Raw genomic sequence first — 10,134 nt, 5'->3', positions numbered from 1 at the left:
TTGGAAAGATGGTTTATTGGTGGACAGCAGGACCACATGGCTTGGAGCTCCAAAGTGAAAAAAAAAAGGATGATCGCATACTTCAGGGTGAGAAGGACAAGAAGGGAAAGACCAAGATGCTGAGAGACCCTTATATAAGCTCTGTTGGGCCCCACCTTAGTGTTTCCTGTTCCCGTGTAAGGAATGTATCCCATTGGCTGTCAGACAATAGGGGATAGGGGACTTAGCTAACTTTGTAGGCTTTGTCTGGACCTTATGACTTCACCTGAGTGCTAGCTGATGCAATCTGAGGCAGGACAGGTGGGGAGATGGGTAGAGGCCTTTGTTATGTAGAATACCCTGGCCCAGGCCTTAAGGGCCTGCCCATTAACAAAGGTGAGGGGTGGGCTTCTGCCTCTTTGATTTCTACTTCCCTTTTTAGGGGAAATATTCTGAAATAGACTGACTGGCCTATCAGAAAGACAAGGCTTTAAGTCTTCAACGTCTCTGTTTAGAATAGAATAGAATAGAATAGAATAGAATAGAATAGAATAGAATAGAATAGAATAGAATAGAATAGAATAAACAAGTTGGAAGGGATCTTGGAGGCCTTCTAGTCCAACTCCCTGCCTAGGCAGGAAACTCTACACCACTTCAGACAAATGGTTATCCTGCATCTTTTTAAAAACTTCCAGTGTTGGAGCATTCACAACTTCTGGAGGCAAGTTGTTCTCCTGTTTAATTGTCCTAACTGTCAGGAAATTTCTCCTTAGTTCTAAGTTGCTTCTCTCCTTGATTCGTTTCCACCCATTGCTTTTTAAGGTTATTTTTATTAGAACGGCTATAGTAAGAATCTTGCCAGTCTGACTGTGCTTCCCTTTCTCCCTTCTATTACGTGAAAGGGGGTGGCGCTGTCTGAAGTGTTCTTATAATCCACTTTACTGACCTGGGCTCAAGCTTTATTTCTCAGTAGCAGATCTTCCCTCTGTCCTTTAAGGCTATCCTCTTTACTCAAGGTTGATTAAAAGTAAACCCACCTCACTTCTTCCAGGTGAGATGCTCTTCTGACTTACAGTTTCTGACAACTGACTTAATCTGCTGCAAAGCTTCACCAGCAGAAATGAACAATGTCAGCAAAAGAGCCAGAAAGTGATGGTCAAGGGGAAGTAAAGAGAATATCCTTGTTAGACCAGAGCCAAACCTCCGCCAGCTTAAAGCTTCTTGGCTGAACGTGACCCTAAATCCTTTCCATAAATTCAAGGGATGCCCTGAAAACATTGCCCTCTTGCCCAGTGGTGAGATTCAATTTTTTTTTTAACTACTGGTTCTGTGGGCGTGGTTTCATGGGCGGAAAGGGAAGGATACTATAAAAACTCCAGTCAGAGGTGGTATTTGCCGGTTCTCCAAACTACTCAAAAGTTCTGCTACCGGTTCTCCAGAACTGGTCAGAACCTGCTGAATACCACCTCTGCTCTTGCTCATGATTTTGACCAGGGGATGCTTGAATTCAATACAATCTCTTGCCAATTCATATGTGTATTATTTGCCATTGGAGTTACTTGTGATGCAATGCTGTGTATACTACAACTTCTTGCCCTCTGTCTAATCCAGAGGTGGTATTCAGCAGGTTCTGACCACTTCTGGAGAACCGGTAATGGAAATTTTGAGTAGTCCGGAGAACCGGCAAATACCACCTCTGACTGGAGATTTTACAGTATCCTTCCCCTGCCACGCCCACCAAACCACTCTCACAGAACAGGTAGTAAAAAAAAATTGAATCCCACAATTGGTCTAATCATTTAACTGTTTTGCTAAATAAATGAATATTTCTTGCAAGCTGATATCTCCGTAAAATATTTAAGCATAAACATCATGTAATACATTATTTTTCTTGTTAACGCAATTTATTAGATTGTGTTATTGCTTAAATATTTTAAGCATAGGATTCTATATAAAGTAAAGCAATTTCATCTCAAGTCCAAATGTCATCAGGTGGAAGTGGCTTTTTGTCATTTTGTCACTGCAACAGCATTTTCTTTATTACTAACAACCTATTAAATACATATATATGCACACAAACCTACACACAAGCATGCATGCTTGCACACACACACACACACACACACACACACACAGAGCTTTTGATTGGAACTTATTCTTAGAGGTGCACATTCAGCAGCAGAGTTACAGCTGAATCTAAAATTGCTAAAATGGTTAAGGCACCATCTGGGCTTCTATTGCTACAAGCCAAACAAGCAATTTGTAAGAAGAATATATTTTCTATACATTGCTTTATTATTGTAGTGCTACTCTAATCATAAATCCTGAATGGAGACAGCCAGCAGTGGACTAGACTTGGCAATACTTGCATTCTGTTGAATAAATCATTTAAATCTTACTGCTATTCTAAAATAACCTGATTAATTCTAGTCTCACCTTTTTAACAGGATCATCATTTTGATTCTCGCTCAAGGGAGACTTGGTTTGGGATTTGCATTTGTTTCCTTGCAAAAAGGCCATCCAGACAAATCTTGAAACCTGTGCATATATTCAGAGCCCTGGCCAAGATCTGTTCTGAAGACTCAGATTCAAGTCCGCCCTCAGCCATACAAGTTCATTGGGAGTGTGCTATCCAGACAGTATAGAGGTAATGGGAATTGAGATAGTTAGTTAGGAATTGAGAGCTGTCCCCTTAAGGGAATGCATCATAGTAAATGTAGTTACGGCATCCTGGGAAATGTAGTCCATGTCATGTGGTCACATCTGTAATCCTGATTGGTCACTGAATTGACCCTTTGTGGGTTGGGGGAGGTTCCTTCACTCTTGCCTGTACCCCAGCAGCGTGCTGGTGCCTCAACTCCTTGTTCCTTCATTATGGGGATGAAAAGATCACTATCCTTTTACACTATGAATTCAGCTATGCAAAGATTTGGACATTTGCTGTCTCTTGGCTCCACTCTACTCACAGGATTGTTATTCTGGGGGAAAATGAAGCAAAAAGAGTTTGGATACCTGTAACCAGTGGTGGGATTCTGCCAGTTCTATCCAGCTTGGGCAAACTGGTAGCGATGATTGACCCCATTTGCCCGGCATAGCTGCTGCTGCTCTCCATATGGCTCCCTGTCTTTGGGCATTTGGCCCAGCTGAGCTGCCCTGATCTGCCTGGCAGCCTCCGTGAGCCTGCAAGCAGCAAGGCCTGAATCTCCAGGGAGGCTTTCTAGGCCAAAAACAGGCCATGGGGGGGTGTCTGGCACTGCCCCTGCCCCAATTTTGCTCCCAGGAGGCTCCAGAGAGGCTTGTTAGGCCAAAAATGGGGTGCAGGGGATTCATCGCCACCCCTTCTTCACCCCATTTTTGTTCCCAGGAGGCTCCAGGAAGGCTTGCTAACCCACTGATCCAAGCAAGTAGAATGCACTGGAATTACTTTCAGGGCTCCAGGGGGGCCTTGCAGAAGTCAGTAGGCACCACAAGCTAATTGGAAAAAGCTGAAATGGAATGTAAGATGCTCCATAAATTGCCAATGATCAACTATCTTTAGTTATAAGGTGCTTTATGAGCTACAACTTACATTTATTTTGTAGAATGCAAATAAAGATTTTGAAATAGAATACTATAAATTGAATATATCAAAGTGGAAAAACCATTAAATTAGAGCAAATTATCCAATGGCTTAGCAGAATGGAAGAGATATAAACATGTTGTCCACACTTATGTTAAGAAATAAAACTTTGAAGCACATAGGCATTACAGAGATGGTAATATTTATAGGACAATGAGTTCAGTTCAAGGTGTACTTTCACTGTATTGGCTACATTTCATTATTCTGTCTAGAAGAAAGATCTATATTTTGCAGCAACAGTTAGTAGTTGTGGGGTTCTTTTTCTTATTTCTTCATTTATGGATTAACTCTTCATTAGTGATTTACTTGTAAGTGATTTATTTTCTCATGAGCCATCACCAAAATCAATAAACTAAACCAATTTTAATTTTACTCACTGATCTCTATGGGATTTATTTCCTAGAAAGCAGGCACTGTATTTGATTTTTATGGTTCTACTGCAATCAATTTACAACAATTATCAATATAAATCTACAACATTTGAATAAAAAAACACTTCACTTTGTTAATAATTCTTGAAAAAGAAACCACAAAATTATGCAAACAAGCCGCTTCAGCCTCAGGCAGCATATAAAATTCAATTAAGAAAAAGAAAACAGCAAACACAAAATAACAATATTGTGTTGCTTTGCTTTAAAAATATAGCAACAGCACAAATTATATTCATTTTTTCATGACATTGTGGGATATGGAGACCAAGTCATTGCTGGAAAAAATTGCAGCACCAATTGTGATGCTTAAATATATTTTCTGCATCACAAAATGTAAAAAAAACTATAAAGATAAGAAATATACTTAGGGCCACTCAGAGCTGCATTCATGATTTTTTTAAAAATGGAAAAAATAGAGCCACAATACATTGCATGCTTTTAATGTTTGGTTTTTCATTGAACAGTCACACAGCTTCACTGGTGATATTGCTGAAGCACAAACAGTAACATATTAGAAACAAATAACTTAAAAAATAAGTTTACAGTGCTTTTTGAGTGATATGCAGTAATCAGTTATTCAGTACTCTGAGTGACAAGGTATGTGGTATGATCTCTAAAAGCCAATTTGAATGTATGGAAATGTAATCTGATTAGCAGGCACTTTTAATTTCACACTCATACTGTTCTTTATTCCACTTGGGTTTCTCTGCGTCCAACTAAAACGTCTAGTTATTGCTTATAAAGGATAAAAAAAGATGAATGTATGGTGAGGAAGGCCCTCAAGTTTCACTCTGTTGTCTTTGTCACAACTTGTTTGTATGGAATATAATTAGCTGTTTTACTTTCTGTAATAAAATACCAGAAAAATAACCGCTGTTGTGTCAGACATCACAGTTTTGATATACTGTACTTTGCCCATGTTTTCGGCACTAACTAAACAAAATCCATTACCATTTCTTTCTCTTTGCTCTATAAATCATCGATGCTTTAATGAACCAATTTTAGTGATTTCTGACCTGAAAAGTAATTTTGTTCGGGGCTTGACGTTTTTCCTAGATTATTGCTGCACTCAAAAATTCTACAGCTAAATTCAGCTGATTTACTTTTGGCCGAGCAGAGGCACAGCTCAGATAGCAAAACCTCATTTTTTGTGGTTTGTGACACTAGAACTCAGCACTTTAAGCTCCAAGAGGGCCAGTTTACCATTGGCAAAAGGTCCTTCGAATTCCCATCTCTCAGTTCATTATTTCTAACCTGGCCTTGGACTTTAGGCAGTTCTTACAGGCTTTTACAGTATTTCACACACACACAGACACACACATATAACAAAGATTGTGGAAGATAAATATAGGCAGTGGAGCTTGGGGCCAGCTGGAAACTGATTCTATCATTCTTTTATTGGTCACTCTTTTATTGGCTGCAGGAAAGCCTTCAACCAGCTTTTTGAGTGTGGGGGAGCATCTAAGAGATCATTTCCTCTCTCCCTCCTGGAACATCCAATTTTAAAAAAGTAGATATTTTTAGTTATGATCAGACAAAAGAAACTTCACTATTTTAATGAGCAAAACAGTAATCATTATAGATATATAGACAGTATTAGGCAGGTACAAGAATAATTTTCAATCAGTAAACTACTGAAATCAATGGGATGGAGGCTTGCTCAGATCTATCTCCTAAATGTACAGTACATTTCAAGATAATGGTACATACTTAAATGTATTGTCTCCATTTCTTGCAAACAATGCCTATGGCAAAAATGTCTTTGCAAAATCTCATATAGTCCTAGTTCACTTCACTAGTTTCTTCACGGTATTTAACCCTCCTTCTCAGCCGGGATGTCCTCCTTCTGAATTCCATCTGTTTCTTCTCAGTTCTCTAAACCTTCCCCTACTGATCCACAGGATGACTCCCTCTCTGATGAAACTGCCAGCCCATCTTCTAGATCTAAACAAATTGCTTGCTTTCCCATCCTCTTGTGCTTTTCCCCCTTTATCTCTGACTGACTCACGAATCATCTTTACTCCCTATTTCTTTGTTTGCCTTCCAAGTTAACTTCTCATTCTTTCCAACCATACCTCCAAGCTAAGCTTCTCTCTCTCTCTCCCCCTCCCTCCTTCCATGTGTGTGTGTGTGTGTCAGCTTCAAAGTCTTTTCAACAGAATACACACACACACCACACACACACACACACACACACACATATATGTATATATATATATATATATATACATATATACATACATACATATACATATACATTTACATATACATATACATATATATATGAAGCTACTGGACTCTATATGTTGGTGGATTCTGAATTTTTTATCACATCGTTCACAAAGGGTTAGGATGAATGAACATATCTCTTCTGTGAAGATCCTCAATACTGGCACTCCTCAGGGCTGTGTATTGAGTCCACTTTTATTCACTATTTATACGTCTGATTGCACCTCTATTCATCTGAGTAATAAGATCATTAAGTTTGCAGATGATACAACGTTGGTGGGGCTCATTTCTGATAATGATGAGTCTGCGTACAGGGATGAAGTTCATCAGCTGTCCCTCTGGTGCAAAGTAAACAATCTTATTTTTAATATAAATAAGACGAAGGAATTCATAGTGGATTACAGGAAGAGCAGTTTGGATATCCAGCCGTTGTACATTGATGGTGTAGAATGTAAGTTTTTAGGTATCACCCTGAAACAAGATCTAACATGGGGGGCAAATACTTTAGCCCTAGAAAAAAAGGCTCATCAACGACTGTATTTTTTAAGACTTTTAAGATCACAACAATTGCCAGAGAGTCTGTTGGTTGCCTTTCGAAGCTCTATAGAGAGCATTTTATCTTATTGCCTCTGTGTGTGGTTTAGGAGTTGTATAGAGGCGGAGAAAAGGGCACTCCAAAGAGTGATAAAAAGGGCACAAAAGATCAGCGGATGTTCTCTTCCCTCATTGGAGGATTTGTATAATATTGGGATGTAGAAGGAAGATACAAAAGATCTTGAGAGACCCTTCACATCCAGGCCACTTGTTGTTTGAGATCCTACCATCAGGAAGACGATATAGAGTGCTGAAAGCTAGGACAAGTAGATTTAAACATAGCTTTTACCCAAGTGCTGTGATCAGGTTAAATGCAGAGATATGAATCTGGTGGTCTTAACATATATATATCCTGTTTGTACAGTTTTTAACTGTTATTTGTTTTAATTTGTTTTACATTGTTATTTGTATATGTCTCTTGGTGTTGTTCAGTTGTATGTTGTGAAAGAGCACCTTATTTCGTTGTTCTCAGGTTTCTGAGTACAATGACAATAAATTTATCTATTATCTATCTATCTATCTATCTATCTATCCATATCTACCTACCTATCTATCTATCTATACATACACACACACACACACACACACACAAACACACACATGATATCTCACAGAAGTGAGTACACCCCCTCACATTTTGTAAATATTTAAGTATATCTTTTCATGTGGCAACACTGAAGAAATGACACTTCGCTACAATGTAAAGTAGTAAGTATACAGCTTGTATAACAGGGTAAATGTGCTGTCCCCTCAAAATAACGCAACACACAGCCATTAATGTCTAAATTGCTGGCAACAAAAGTGAGTATCAGGATTGAACTGTGGAGTCCTTGGCGCTAGTGAATGTGGGTTTATATATACTAGCTTATTCTGCCAGTTACTCGGTGTGTGTGTTTGATTTTCTTCTTGATAGTTTTTTGATTAGGGTATTGCTTTCTGCTTGATTATTTGTCTGGTGTTAATCTTTGCTTATCTGGGTTTTGGTTGTTGAAAAGGATGTGTTCTGATTTTTTGTTTCCTTCTTAGCTTTTTTATTGTCTCTTTTGAATGGTGTGTAAATGTGGTTTATCTCTAAGTGTTTATTGATGGCTGATTTGTCTGAATGCCAAGCTTTTATATCAGTCTTCTTATACCTTATACATAAAGGAGTCTTTTATATGTCTCTTCATTGATAAGTTTCATTTCCTGTAGGTGTCCAGTTCCGACTTCTTTATTGATTCTGCTCTCTCTGACAAATAGATGCCCCCTTTTCCTACTAAAAAGACCCCCTTTTTTTATCTTTATGATTTTTTCCACTTACAGGCTGTGTAACCAGATCCCTAGCCCTCATGTTATCTTCCTTACTTCTCCTGGCAAAATTCTGCCACTTTGCACCATAACTTGGCTTCTTTATTTAGTTCTCTACTTTGCTGCAACTAGCTGGACTATATTGGCATTAAAACAGCTTTTGAAAATTAAGATGAGAGCCTTGTAAAGAAGGTTGGGTGATTTTGCTAAACTAGGACCCTCACTATCCTTTCAATACCAATACCAAATTATGCTACCCTGTATTTTCCCTTCTTATTGCAATACAATTACATGAAGTAAGATTTTTAAATATACTAATTAAAATTATGTTCCTCTGAAATTACAGTACTTAAGAAACTGACTAATTTGAAATGCAAAGAAATTCTAAAGATATACTGTAACAGTGTTGGTGAAAGCTAGTTTTTATAAGAGGAAAGTCAATTTTTGAATTTCCCTCAGCCTCAATAACAGCCCAAATGTTGTGATTTTGGTCTTGATTTCCCCGCAACCACCTTGTCTTTTGCTGGCTTGTGAATAATATAGTGAAAACCAGACATTAGTCAGAAAGAATCTAAACCCTGGAATTTAAGAGTTTGAACCACATTCAATTTGTAAGTCTTGTGGATTAACATGTGCACCTCCATCTGTCCAAGGTACAACTTGCTGTTTATTGGCCTTCATTGAGCCAATTACTTTTTAATGTAAGGAAAGGTGAAAAATCATCTGAGGCTGATGTTAAAATTTATTCCAGACTGTTAACATCAGAAAGATAATTTGTTCTCAAATAAAGCCATTTATAGCACATAAAAATATGGTAGAAATGTAATTAAATGTTAAATATGCTACAATATTCAATGTTTTGGGTAGAGAAACAGACAGATAAAGGTAATTCTATCCTTTGTCGCAGTGGTCCCCAACCACAGGGCCCCAGACCAGTACCGGTCCGTGGATCATTTTGTACTGGGCCACCTATTTTGCTTGGGCACCACCATCTTGTTTCGACGGCGCTTGAGAAAGTGCTTCCGGGTGAGCTTGTCGGTCGTCGGTTGGAAAGCGGCGTTTGGGTGCTGAAGGAATCCTCACACTTTAGTTTCATTGAAGGTGGGGCGGCTTCGAATGAAGAGCTGTCCCGATGGCGGTGGAGTCTCACGTTACTCAGGAGGAGATTAAGAAAGAGCCCGAAAAGCCCATTGACTGCGAGAAGGTACAAAGGAGGAGTTGAAGGTGCCGGGGAGAAGCGGGGGACCGCTGGCTGGCCGGTCGCTTGGCTCACCTTGCCTTGGTCGTGCATGCTGATGCCGGTATCGGTCTGTGGATCATTTTGTACATTTTGTACCAGGCTGTGGTACAAAAAAGGTTGGGGGCCACTGCTTTGTTGAACTCAGCTTGGTAAATAGATGTCCATGTGATTTACATGGCAATAAGGCAGAGAAGATTTAATCACTGTCCTATTCTGGGATTCTTTTGTTTCTTTGTTTTACTTCCCAGTTTGCTACACAAGCTGGGATTTCTGAATGGTCCCTCCACATCCCCGCCCCCAATTATTAACCAGGGCCAACCCAGTTCTTATTTGATTATACTGTGGCTTACAACTCTCGTTCCTGAAATGTTATTCAATGAAAACTACTATAGAAAATTAATAATATCACTTATACTTTTGTATTGCTGTCTGCAAATGGGCTATCTTCACTTATTGAAGACACTCTTGTTTGCAGACTAAGACATAAAATTAAAAATAAGTATACCATATATGGTATAGAATTAGATAACGAAGATTAGAGAGCATCAGATTTCAGTGTGTCTCAATCTAGTAAAATTTTGCCACTGATTCTGATTTTATAAGAGATTCTTGTATTTCGCACTGTGCGAGAGTCTCAGTATGGTTTCTTACAGATGCGTTACAGTTCTGCCTGTAAGATGAAACATTATCCCTAAAGTTTTAAATCAATTTTTCCTCAACCAGAAATCTTCTAGATATATTGGCATGATAACTTC

The sequence above is a fragment of the Pseudonaja textilis genome, chromosome 2, assembly GCF_049901715.1.
Source record: "Pseudonaja textilis isolate UNSWEBS1 chromosome 2, rPseTex1.2, whole genome shotgun sequence".
NCBI classification, from domain to species: Eukaryota; Metazoa; Chordata; class Lepidosauria; order Squamata; family Elapidae; genus Pseudonaja; species Pseudonaja textilis.
The sequence above is the reverse complement of the archived record's forward strand: the minus strand, read 5'-3'. Positions refer to the sequence as shown.